The sequence below is a fragment of the Notamacropus eugenii genome, chromosome 2 (assembly GCF_028372415.1).
Source record: "Notamacropus eugenii isolate mMacEug1 chromosome 2, mMacEug1.pri_v2, whole genome shotgun sequence".
Lineage (NCBI taxonomy): Eukaryota > Metazoa > Chordata > Mammalia > Diprotodontia > Macropodidae > Notamacropus > Notamacropus eugenii.
This window is the reverse complement of record NC_092873.1, coordinates 296433700-296446898: the sequence shown is the minus strand read 5'-3', so window position 1 is coordinate 296446898 and position 13199 is coordinate 296433700.

Sequence of the window (13199 nt, the reverse complement as noted above, 5' to 3'; positions counted from 1 at the left end):
GAATTGTTTTTGTGTATCGCCAGCATTTAGCAATGTCCTTCACACATAGAGGGTGATGAGGGATGCTTGCTGAACTGGATCGAATTAAGTCAAGCCCTGCAGTGACCAATCAATTAATCAATGAGTATTTATTAAGTACCTATTATGTGCCAGGCATTGTGCTAAGGGTTGGATTAATCATGGGCAAGAATTAAGCCTTAGTCTGTCAAGAGAGGGAATCAGAGTGTCATAGATTTAGATGGCCTTGGATTGGACTTTAGAGGTCATCTACTCTCCAATCCTGTCATTTTATAGAAGAAAAAACTTAGGCCTGGAGGTAAAGTAACTTGCCCAATATTCCACAAATTGCTGAGCCAAGATTTTAACCTATGTCCTTTAACTTCAAATCTTGCCCTGGTCTTATTGCACCATCTTCCCTCTGTAATTTGGCACTAATTATGACTAGCTGGGGAAACATCTGAGTCATTCAATATGAGAAAAAAAGAGATTCTAAGTATCTAAAGTAGAGTAAGACATACACGCACACACACGTACACACACACACACACGTACACACACTTAGAGAAATGAAATATAATTTGTTGAAAGCAAACCACATAATTTTCCACTAGTGAGACTATGCTAACTATGTCCTATGGACTGCTACATAGGGTTAGTCCAAGTGCTAATGGTTCTCTCTCCCAAAACTTCTATATTATTAAAAATATTCCAAAATAGGAATATAGTGTTAAAGGTATAGAGGTTCACCAGGTTCCTTGGAAAAAGGGGGAACTTTTGGAGTCATAAAAATACAGAGTAGAGAAAGATCTTGGAGGTCATCTAATCAAATCTCCTAACTGATGTGTGAATCTGTTCTAAAACAACCCCAGTAAGTGATCATAAAGTCTCTGACTCAATTCTTTCAATGACAAGGAATTTACTATCTAATAAGGCAGCCCTTTCTATTTTAGAAGCTTTCTGATTATTAGCAAAGTTTTCCTTTTATTGAACTAAAATCTACCCTCTGTAACCATCAATCATTGTTCTTCCCCGTGGAACTACATAAAGATTACTTCCTTTCCTACATGAGAGCCTATATAATCTCTGGAGTAATTATCATGTCCCCAACTAAGTCTTTTGTTTTCCATGCCAAATATCTTCCATTCTTCCAACTATTAGTTTTAAGGAAGCTGAGTCTGTCTCACCATCCTGCTTGATGATGTACCCCTTGTCAATGTCCTCTCCTCATAGCCAGAACTGAAAACAACCTGCCAAATGGGGTCTAACCATCATGGAGTACAGTGGGACTGTCATCTCCCTTTATTTGGACACTGGGTTGCTGTTAATGCAGCCTATGATTAAATTAGCTTTGGCTAATTAACCACATCACACTGTTGACATATTGAGCTCACAGTAGCTAAATCCCCTCAGTCTTTTTCCACAAGAACTGTTCTCAAGCTACATTTCCACCATCCTGAACTGGTAGAGTTGCGGGACTTTTTTTTAACTTAAGCAAAAAACTTAACATTTATCTCTATTCAAGAGCTGTTAATATTGAGAGAGCATTGGTATTTTATGGTTTACTGAATGTAGGAAGTAACGAGCATTGAAATGTGTATGTACGTGTGTATATACACAACCCAAAACATTTCAGGATTCTAATTTTGGGGTTGGGTAGTATCAGTTGATCAATCAACAATTATTTAAGCATCTACCATAGTAGATTTCAGTGTCTATGCTAGGTGCTGAGGCCCAAAAAGAAAAAAAATGATGAAACATACCTTCAAAGAACTTGTATTCTATCAAGATTGCGGTGTTTTTGATAGTAATAGAGAAATTCAAGTCCAAAAAGAGATTTTGTGGAAATACTAAAAATTTGTCCTCTACCTGAAGTTACATGTTGGTTGAGTCATTTTTCAGTCACGTCCAGCTCTTCATGATCTTATTTGGAGTTTCCTTGGCAAAGATACTGAAAAAGTTTACTATTTCTCCAGCTCATTTTACAGATAAGGAAACTGAAACAAATAGGGTTCAATGAACTTACCCAGGTTCACACTCCTAGTAAAAGTTTGAAGCCAGATTTGAACTCAGAAAGAGGATTCTTTCTGACTCCTGGCCTGGCACTCCATCTGTTGTGCCACCTACATGCCCCGAAGTTGTGTTTTAGATCTCTCCTAATGGCAATTGTACAAAGATTTTATTCAAAACTACATGTGGATTTAAGTTTCTATGTATGTCTCCCTATTCTTGGCTCTTCTGTTCTTTGCTCATAGGTTTTCTTTCTGAGTCTGGAGGAACTTCTGATCTTTTAACCTGAAGACTAGAGGGTCCTTGTAGGATGTCCCCAACAATTCACAGGAATGTACGTTTATTCTCTGGCTCCACAGTCTGAGGGTCGGCCCTATTAAATTTTGTTCTCTGTCCCCACTTCGGGTAGGGGCTTAGAAAAGAATTGTTCTCTGGCATTGGCTTAATCCCTCACTGAATGTGTTTTCCCTTATTTTTACTAGTCCAGTCTCAAACTTGTGGATGAAGTAAGGGGGCATCTATCCTACACATGAGAATGGAAGGATGAGAACAATTTATTCTAACAGCCATGAAGGAGCGCCAAAGGAGGGGTTATGGAGCACTTAGAGCTGGGTCAGGCGTTGAAGATGCCAAGGTCATCCACTGAATCCTGGGCCATCACCAGTCCTCCTGACTTTTGTCTTGACACTGGACTTCAGTGACTGGAGAAGAGAGTGAGGCTGATGACTTTGCATCACTTAAATCCAATTCACATGCAAATCAATGCATTCCCCCCTGATGTCATTGGTTCTGTTTGAAAAGCAAGGATGCACAACAACAAGGAGTCCAGTGACTAGTCTCCCATTTTCATTTAATATCAGATTGGCTTTTATAAAGGAAAATTTACTTCAAAGGTATAGCAAAAACAAACACACAAATTTGCCCCCAATACCTCCCCCTTATGTCACCTCAGTCTCTCAAGAGGGGAGGAGGCTTAGGCTCAAACTTTATTTCAAAGCCTACATAACATTAGTTCTGCCACCTCAAGGCCAAAATCCCACTGAGTTTGACCCTTTTGACCTCTTCAATGCTTGGCTATTGGGAGGCTATACCACTCAACCTGGATTTCTGGATCCCTGTGTCTCAAGTCTCAGTTCTTACAACTATCTCTTCTATGACAACTCTGAGTGTCATAGCTCTTGGAGCAGAGACTCCTCTCTGCTAACATAGAATGGGCAAAGAGATCTTTAAAGGCTAAAATTCTAGGTCTACTACTCTGGAAGTGGGGGGAGGGAAAGATGCAGCCCTCAGATCCTCCACCCACTTTACCAGATCCTTTCCCTTGTGAACACTTGAGTAGTCCTTCCCCTCTGAATGCAGAAAAAGTCCAGACTATGTTCAGTCAGACGTTTTAAAGACTCAATACAGCTATGGCTATGGAGACAATGGAAAAAGATTTCTCCCAATCAGCCGTTCAATGAGTATTTATTAAATACTTACTACGTGCTTGGCATTATGTTAAGTGCTGGGTATATTAGTAGAAATACAAGGAGGAAAAAAAAAGATAGTCCCTGCCCTCAAAGAGGTTACGTTGGAATAATGGAAAATAACACATAAAAGAAAGCTAAACAGGAGAAGAGGTACAAAGAGATAAAAGTATCCAGTGCAGCTGCCTGATAGATTAAAAACCAGATTCCAGGTTAATGAAAAATGAAAAGAAGGTGGGTCTGGGCACCCTCTTTAAATGGAGTTTCTAAAGGAGTCATACAATCTGATGGAGAGTCTCAAGGACTCTCTGAATTCAGGGCTGGAATGAGCTCCCCAAATGGTCCATATACCAATTCTCTTATCTCCCAAAAGCAGGTCTTCCAGTCTTCCATGTCAGATGATGCCATCTTAGGTTACTTAGGTTACTTAAGCCTTACATTAGGTTTCATGAGCACAAGAATTTAAACTATACATTGACTTTTCATAGTAGCTTCTTGATTTCTTAGTTTACTCCTTTGTAATTTCTTGGCTTGGGTCATCCCTCTAGCCTTACTAATTACACCTACTCTTTATCACAGTAATTAGTCTTTGAGAACTGCTAGGCCCCCAAAATCCATCTTCTTGAGGCTAGCATAGGGATGAGCCTCTTTTAACCTAGCTAGACTGGTCCTGGAACAATCCATCACTGGGCCCCCCACTCAAAGACTGGCTTTCAGCTTGGTTGACTGTGAAAGGCTGCTTTTCTTACTGTGACTCCACTGGCATAGACATGAAGGATGCAGGGTCACTCCTAAGTGACATCGAAGCATCAGAGCAGGTCTTTAGTGTGTCACTGATCAGTTTGAGTAAATTTTCACTCAAAAACAATTATGTGAGTTTTGATTCATCTAAATGGGAAATGATACATCACAGTAGGAACTTAATGGGAGTTGATGTATTGAAGTAACAGCAATCAAGTCACATAGTTAAAGAAAGCACATACAGAGGAAATGGATGAGAATAGGTTAAAACAAATACACATTTGTCTCTGTCTCTCACTGTCTGTCTCTTATATCTAACTCTGTCTCTATTTCTCTCATTTCTGTGTCTGTCTATCCTCCTTCCTAGGAATTTTCTCCCTCCACATCTCTGCCTTCTGGCTTCCCTGGATTCCTTTCAAGCCTCAGTTAAAATGTTATCTTTCTCAAGAGGCCTGTCCCTGTTGCCCCCACTGCTAATGCCTTCTCTCTGAGATGATTACCTCCCACTTACACTGTACACATTTCACATCTACATAGTTGTTTGCATGTCATCTCCCCCCATTAGAATTGTGGGCTAAGACTGTGTTTTTGCCCTTCTTTATATCCTCAGTGCTTAGCTGGGTGCCTGGCACGTAGGAAGATAGGATAGTGCAGTAAAAATAATTTTCCCATAGTTTTGTTGGACCGTTCTTGATGAGATGGTTTGAAATTCTGAGTTAGGCAAAGAGTCTCACAAAGCCTCAGGAAAAAAAGAAAGACTCCCCCAGAAAGAGGAAAAAAACCAATGCCTTACATATGATGTGTTCTTAATGCAGTAAAAGGCTGGTGAGCCATCACAGAGGGCAATCTCCATGTGGAAAAGGGCTGGCAAATCTGCTTCCAGAAAGGCAGATGACCTATAATGGATGGGCCCTACCCCTGATTATTTGGAGCGTGAGCAGGTCTTCTATAACTGGTTCTGGTCTGTTAACCATGAGACCAAAGAGACAGTCTGTTGATGGGTTGTGTAGCCAGAACACCTGCCTTCCTCCAGATCTCCACAATGCCATGAATACCAATGGAACATGCAGGCTTTCCTCTTACTACCCCCCTCTCTCCCCACAGACTGACCTGTTTTCTTGTCTACTCATCCATCTCTATGCTATCCTTCACACACTGCTTTTCTTGCACAATTCTTGGTTGCCAATATCTGGGTGCCTATTCACAGCCATAATGTGCTACTCCGGAGAGAATTTTGTTTGATGACCCTCTGATTATGAATATCAAGCAAAGCACAAAACAGGGAGATGTCTTCATCAAGGGCATTTTCCAAGCTTATGATAGATGTCCAGGACAGAGTCCAAAGGAAAGTGGGACTATCTCTTCATGAGGAAGCCCTCCAGATTTTTTTTCTGACAACAGAACTTGATTGCATCACATCTTATTGTATTGGAGATAACTCCTAAAGGAGAGCCTTAATCACTCAAAAAATCACACTGTCCAGCTCTCCACGCAGGAAAAAAACAAGTGGATAAAGAATTCCTATTGTCTAGACTATTTAGTTGTGTGGACCACACGTATTGCTGCGTGGACCACTCATAAAGCTAAATATATCTATATTTATGTATATCCATATCTGTAGATATATGCATAGCTTGTAAGCACATTGAAGGTGGGGACTGTCTTTTGTCTCTTTTTGTATCCCCAGTTCTTAGCACAGTGCCTGGCACATAGTAGACACTTAATAAATGTTTATTGAATTAAATTGAATTTCTATATCTACAGCTACATATATATCTATATGGAAAGATAAAGATATATCTTGAATGGGGCACTATGAATGTATAATAGACTGAGAATGGAGCAAGAGAAGGATGATAGATTATGTTGTTGTTGTTCAGTCATATCTGACTCTTGGTGACCCCATTTGGAGTTTTCTTGGCAAAGATACTAGAGTGATTCGCCATTTCTTTCTCCAGCTCATTTGACAGATGAGGAAACTGAGGCAAACAGGGTTAAGTGACTTGCCCAGGATCACATAGTAGTGAATATCTAAGGCCATATTTGAACTCAGGAAGATGAGTCTTCCTGATGCTAGACTGGTGCTTTATCCACTCCACCACCCAGCTGCCCATTATAGGTTATAGTATGATAGATTTTATAGATGAGAAACTGAGGCAAACAGAGGTTAAGTGGCTTGCCTAGGGTCACGTAGCTGGTAAGGGTCTGATGCAGGATTTGAACTTAAGGCTTCCTGACTCTCAGTCCAGAACTCTCTCCACTTTGACACCTCAGGGTGCCTTTGGAAAATTGTGCTGGGCTCTCCGTTTGACTCTTTTTCACATAAGGAAGTTAGCTAGCTACACACATACACACACACACACACACACACACACACACACACACACACACACACGCATGCACACCTTATTAAAGGGACCAGAACTTACTGTAAGACTGAGATAGGAAAGCACCCAGAAGGGTCATTTTGTGGACTTCATCCTTACATATTTTGGCCTATAAAGCACAGACTAACCTTGAACAGTTCTATCTCTCCATTGATATTTGCATCTGAAAATCTCAAAAGCAAATGGGAAGAAGGAAAGGAACATTCACTCCTACACTCTGATGGAGCAGCTTGGTCATGGCTCTGTGTATGGCTTGTTACAGAGAGAATGCAGGCTCCTATGCACCTTAAGAAGGAAAAAAAGAACCCCAAAGAGACCACAGAAAAAAATACCCCAGTTTTTTAAAACTTTACTGCATCTTCATTTATGGTGGCAAAGAAGTGGGAACTAAGCAGGTACCCATCAACTGGGGAACAGCTGACCAGATGCTGTGCCATGAAAGTGATGAAATAATATGCACTGCAAGAAATGGTGATGGTGTTAGAGGAATCTGAGAAGACTTTGTATGAACTGATGCTGAGCGAAGTAAGCAGAACCAGGAAAATGATTTTTTGATCATAACTTTATAACCTTGACTGACTGAAATTTTAAAGACAAAAATACTTTGAAAGACTTAAGAATTCTTGTATACATAATGACCAAGTAATTCCATAGAATCTGTGATAAAACATGAACAGAAGTGAGTGGATCAGGATATAGACTGATATATATATGTATATATATGTGTGTGTGTATATATATATATACATATATATATATATATTTGGATAGAGAATTCACTTTGCTTGGGCATGCATATTTGTAATAAGTTTTTTTTTTTAAGTGGAAGGAGATGAGGGGGAAAGAAAATAGATTTTTGTTAATTAAAAAAAATTATTTTTTAAAAAAAGAACAAGAACAATGGATAGAGACTTGACTTCCAGTGAGAGGGGTAGAGGTAATCTTCAGAAGTTGTCTGTCTGACCCTTTTCTGTTCTTCCAAAATGACCATCACCCTCAAGTCTGGGATAAATGATAAATGAAGAACTGATAAGGAGGCCTGGCATGGGCACCATTTACAATAGGAATAATCAGGTTTGGGATTTAGAAGTATATGAGTAGGGATTGGAGAATGAAGCAAGGGGTAAAAAGATAGAGGGCAGTGAATAGATGAACCAGTTACCCACAGTGGTATGAAACTAAAATGATCCCTATGGGCAGCATATTGACCTAGAAAAACCATAAATTAACATCTTCTGTGTTAAATTGTATTTTTCTTTATTTTGTTAAGCATTTCTCCTTTACATCTGAATCTGGTTTGCAGGCCTTACGCAGTTAGCCTATGAGTGTGACAGCTCTGATAGGGTTTCAATTTTTGAGACAGAACTAAAGACCTGGGAAAGCTGGGATGGGTGGAGTGATTAGAGGTTGAGGTGAAGATGGAGAATGGATTCTGCAGAGGTGTGCCACAGGGAAAACTGGAAGGACAAGAGGTTATGGTCAAAGAGAGGAATTTCAGAGTAATGGATTATAGGGTATCCCAAGGCTAATCTGGAGCCAGCTTTAATCAGGTTCTTCAGAGCACCTTAAAGTTTCAATGTGAGTATTTATAACCCAACTAGTACTACACATTAGGATTTAATTTATTGTTTTGCTGATTTTATGGACTTTAAAAAGTCATAGAGAGAATGTTAATGATGCAGATTAAGTTTAAAAATATGTCTTGTATTTTCAGAGAGCCGATTGTTAAATATTTACCAGCACACCCCTGAGTATGGGTGATAACAAGATAAGACTGACCATCTCTGTGTGGCTGGGGTGGGAAGTCAATGATGTCAATCTAGAACAAAATGAGTCATCCAACGAAACCTTTAGCTAATATTTGTAAAGGCTTAGCATACTTCCACAGTAGGCAGTTGTTGTTGCTCAGTAGTTTTTAGTCATGTCCATTTGTGACCCCATTTGGGGTTTTCTTGGCAAAGATACTAGAGTGGTTTGCCATTTCCTTCTCTTTACTTACAGATGAGGAAACTGAGGCAAACAAGGTGAAGTGACTTGCCCAGGGCCAAACAGCTAGTAAATGTCTAAGGTTGGATTTGACCTCAGAAAGAGGAATCTTCCTGGACTTCCTTGGACTCCAGGCCCAACATTCTGTTCACTGCACCACCTAGCTGCCACCAAGCTGCCCTCTAGTAAGCAATTAATAAATACTTATTCCCTTCCTGCACCTTTCCCCTTCAGCTGATATTACAGCTTCAGAATGCCCTTTGACAATCACCCAGTAAACAGCCTGCTAACAGAAACTGAACCAAAGGGATGGGATCTATTTGAAGAGGAAAAGCTACTAGACTGTACACTCTGTAAGAGCAGGGAATGTGTCTTAGCCACATCTTGCACCTTTCCCAGTACCTAGCATGGCAATCTGACACAGGAATGCTGAATAAATGTTTGTTGAATTGATTTAAAAAATCTAGCAGCCGATATAATCTTGGAGCAACATTCAGGGAGTGTTTTGAAGACATTAAGGTAAAATAATTAATCTCGCTTTTTTTTAAACCATTTTTTCCCTACTCTTAGTGTTGACTTAGGTATGTGCTCCTGAGTTCCAGGCAATCTCCTTAAAACAAGAGAACCAATATTGGTCCTTGGCTCCACCACTAGATGGCGTATCAAATATTGTGGAAATTAACTGTTTCAGGTTAAACCACTTAAGATAAACCAGTCTCACCTAGATATCAGGACAGGGATCACATTCAACTCCATTTTTCTTTAAAGTAGATGGCACCCTGTGTAAGCTATTTCTAGTCATCAGCACTAGGGATCCTAGCAAGTGAAGGAAGAAATAATCACCAAGAAAATCTTGCTAAGGGGGAAAATGACGCAAAAACCCCAAACACATTTAGGACTATAGTTTTTAGCTCTGACTTTTTAGTGTTGGTAAGTAATCAAGTTTAGCTCTTTCCCATTGTGTTTTGTAAGTGCATTAACAATGACTACTTGTTAACATATAACAGGCTATCTTTTGAAAAACTGCCAAGCCCTAGACTTAAAAAAAAAAAATTACAATGGAAGGTTTGGATAATGCCAGTCTTTTTTGTTTTACTAGGAATTTACACCACTGGGGACTTATTCAAGGCAGGAACACTGCAGATCCTGGCAACGGAATAGGACCACCTTGTTTGAACAGGGTGGGCATAATTTCACCATTTTGGACTAGAGGGACTCATTCTGAAGCAAAATGTTTTCTTCCAGCCCATGACAACAAAAGTCTTTCCCTGGGGCTATGGGCTTCTGCATGATGAAAAATTTCCTTATATAACCCAATCCAGATCCCAACACTCCAATCTCCAGATATCTTTCAACCATACCCTTCTATCTCTCTCTCCTTTTCCATCTCTGGCTCTGGGTACTGTAATCAAATCAATACTATCATTTCTGGAAATGATGTGCCCTGTGGCTCTGTGACTTCCCAGTCTGAAACACCTCTGCCCTCCCCCGCTTTCCTACATATTATTAGAACATAAGCTCATTGAAAGCAGAGGATTGTCTTGCTTTTTGAATCTGTATCCCCATTTTTTTGTGTAAGTATTAGTACAGTGTCTGGCACAGAAAAAGCAGCTCATAAATGATTTCTTCCATTCATACTTTCATTTCTAGAAGAATGGCTGTCAATCTTCCCCTTCCATTTTCCTCTTTCCAGTTTGATTCTTCTCCCACTCAGCTATTTCAAAGGCACTGTGCTAGAAAGCAATGGTAGAAAGAGTACTGTGCTTTGGAAGAGGTAGTGATAGTAGTGGTTAGAAAATCCCAAATCCCTATGTCACTAGTAGAGATAATGGCAAAGCAACTCGGGTTCTGCCCCAGGGTGCCAACACTCTCTGAAGCCATTGGCAACATGCTCAGTCCTTCTGAAGTAAAGAAATAACTGAGCTTGACCCTAGTCAGCAAAAATGAGCAGCTAAAATAGGACGTTACCAGATGGCAGGTAAAGTCGTCCTCGGCTCAGCCCAGCCTCAGCCTACTCCTCATTCCACATAGTAGCCTTCCTCAAGGCATCCCAAGTTTCTCTACCTAGTCCCCTAATCCCCCCTCACTAGCATCAAATGAATCCAGGGCAAGTCTTGAACCTTATGCTCCAGGTGAATATTGTGCCCTGGCTCCAGGGAGTGAAATTGCTGGTTATGGCTCTGGTGAGCAGGTATGGTAAATATTCCCAGAGGGTCCTATCTTTAGCACTAGGCATATAATCCTTGCTAAGACTTAGAAAAGTCATAGCTTACCCTATTGACTAGTAGGCACACAGCATCTCTCCTGACAGTGCGAAAGTAACATACAGCTTTAGTATTGCAGTTAGCCCTCCTCCCTGATAAAGAATAGCCTAAGAAAACTCACCTCCATAAGGTATTACTTTTATCCTACATGTAGTAGCATGCCACACTGTGATTGGATACAAGCATACAAATACATAAATCATGTTTTACTTTTAGCTTCTAGTTGGCTGCCCCCTATTCAATTCAATAAATATTTATTAAGCACCTACTATATGCAGTGCACCTAGGGATTGAAGTAGATAGAATGCCAGGCCTGGAGTCAGGAAGACTCATTTTCCTGAGTTCAAATCTGGTATCAGACAATTTACTAGCTGTGTGACCCTGGGCAAGTCACTTAACCTTGTTTGCCTCAGTTTCCTCACCTATAAAATGAGCTAAAGAAGGAAATGGCAAAGCACTCTAGTATCTCTGCCCAGAAAACCCCAAATAGGGTCATGAAGAGTTGGAAATGATTGAAAATGACAGTTCAATAACATATAGAACACTGTATTCAATAGAGGGGAGAGATATGAAGTCAATGTCAAGGAGCTAGAAATTAAGATAATAGTGCATTGCCTTCAGGGAACTTACAGTTGAGCACAGAAAGGGGTGAGCTGGAGTCAGCTCCAACTAGATATAGAGAGGTACCAACTGTTAGATTTTCAGTGTCTGCATCTATGAAATCTACAAATCAGGGCTTGATTAACTACTCTGTTGATTATCTTGTCTTGACAAGACAGAAAAATGTTAGTAATGCAAATTAACTTTTAAAAAATATATCTTTCCTGCTTTTTTTGGATTGCTGGTTGTTAAACATTTACCAGCACACAGCTAAGTAAAGGGGATAAGACAGTCGCCTATGCTTCTAGGGTGAACAGGATCATAGTTGTAACGTGAGCAAAGACAGAAGGCTTTGTCTCCTACCTGCCAGTATTTCCAGAGTCTTGTTGAGTCACATGGCAGCTTCAAGTCAATCTTACCAGTTGGACAGTGGATTTTGGACAGGATGACAGGAAATGAAAGGAAAAAAGAAAAGAGGGTACTTGTATTGATCTGCTGCCTCAGAAAGACTGAGGGTGGGGGTGCTGACTACATAAGTGCAGAAGAGATGAAAGAAATTCTCTGGTCTTGACTCAGAGGGGAGTAAACTGGGGAATCTTCCATTGAGTGAGCAAAGACAAAATCCTCTCCCAACTGCTTGAGTGTCCCTTTTGTGCTGGCTAGGTAAAATTGTTAGGTGGATTAAAGACAGAACTGAAAAAAAATGTGTTGACTAGCCCTGAGGCATGTGGCCCTGGTGATCTCATTCTTAGAATGACAGTTCCCTGAAGCAACCAGCTTTGGCAAGCAACAGCAGTGGGGTGGGTCTTCAGCTTAGAGTAGTTTAGAAACCAGTCTGCAGCAGCTGAAACAGCAAGGAGGAGGAAACAGCCTTGGGAAGCAGGAGCAGCAGCCATGGGTGGAGTGTTAGCAAATGACAGTTGCAGAAGGGAGAAGGGAAGCAGCAGATTTCCTTTGACCATGCCAAAGAGCTGCAGAAGGTAGAGCTCAGGAGCAAGAGCTAAAGGATGAAGCCAGCAACAATGCAAGGCAGATGGCAATGAGGGTGAAACTCTTCCTCTCCTCGGAGTGTGAGTTTTCTGGGACTTTGTTTTCTTTTCCCCATCAGTAAATAAGTTTGTGGAAGATTACACTTATTCGTGTATTTGAAGAGAATGACTTTTCTGGTTGTTTCCTTGGCTACACTGTTCCAATTAAATACTTTATTATGTACTTTGAAGGGCAGTTAGGTCACACAGGCCTGGAGTCAAGAAGACTTGAGTTCAAATCTGGCCTCAGACACTTACTAGTATGCAACCTTGGGCAAGTTACTTTACCCTGTTTGCTTCAGTTTTCTCATCTGTAAAATCAGCCAGAGAAGGAAATGGCAAACTACTTCAGGATCTTTGCCAAGAAGAGCCGAAATAGGGTCAGGGAGAGTTGGACATGACTGAACAGTAACATGACTGTGTGATCTCTGCCTGTTATGTTGGTAGGACAATCACCGGAGGAGGGCTTGACCTATATACTTCTCTTCATATTGAACCAAAGTAGTAAGCAATTGCTTGATGATGTGGGACACAAATGAGTATCAACTTATATTCCAGTGGATGAGAGAGGTTCGAGTGAAGTATATGTTAGGCCAGAGGTGGGGAAAGGTCCTTACTGACTAGGGCAAATCTGAAGTTTCATGGAAGAGGTAGCATGTCAGCTAGGGCTTGGAGGATGGATAGGATCTCAATAGGTTGGTATATCAGAGGAAAGAAAAT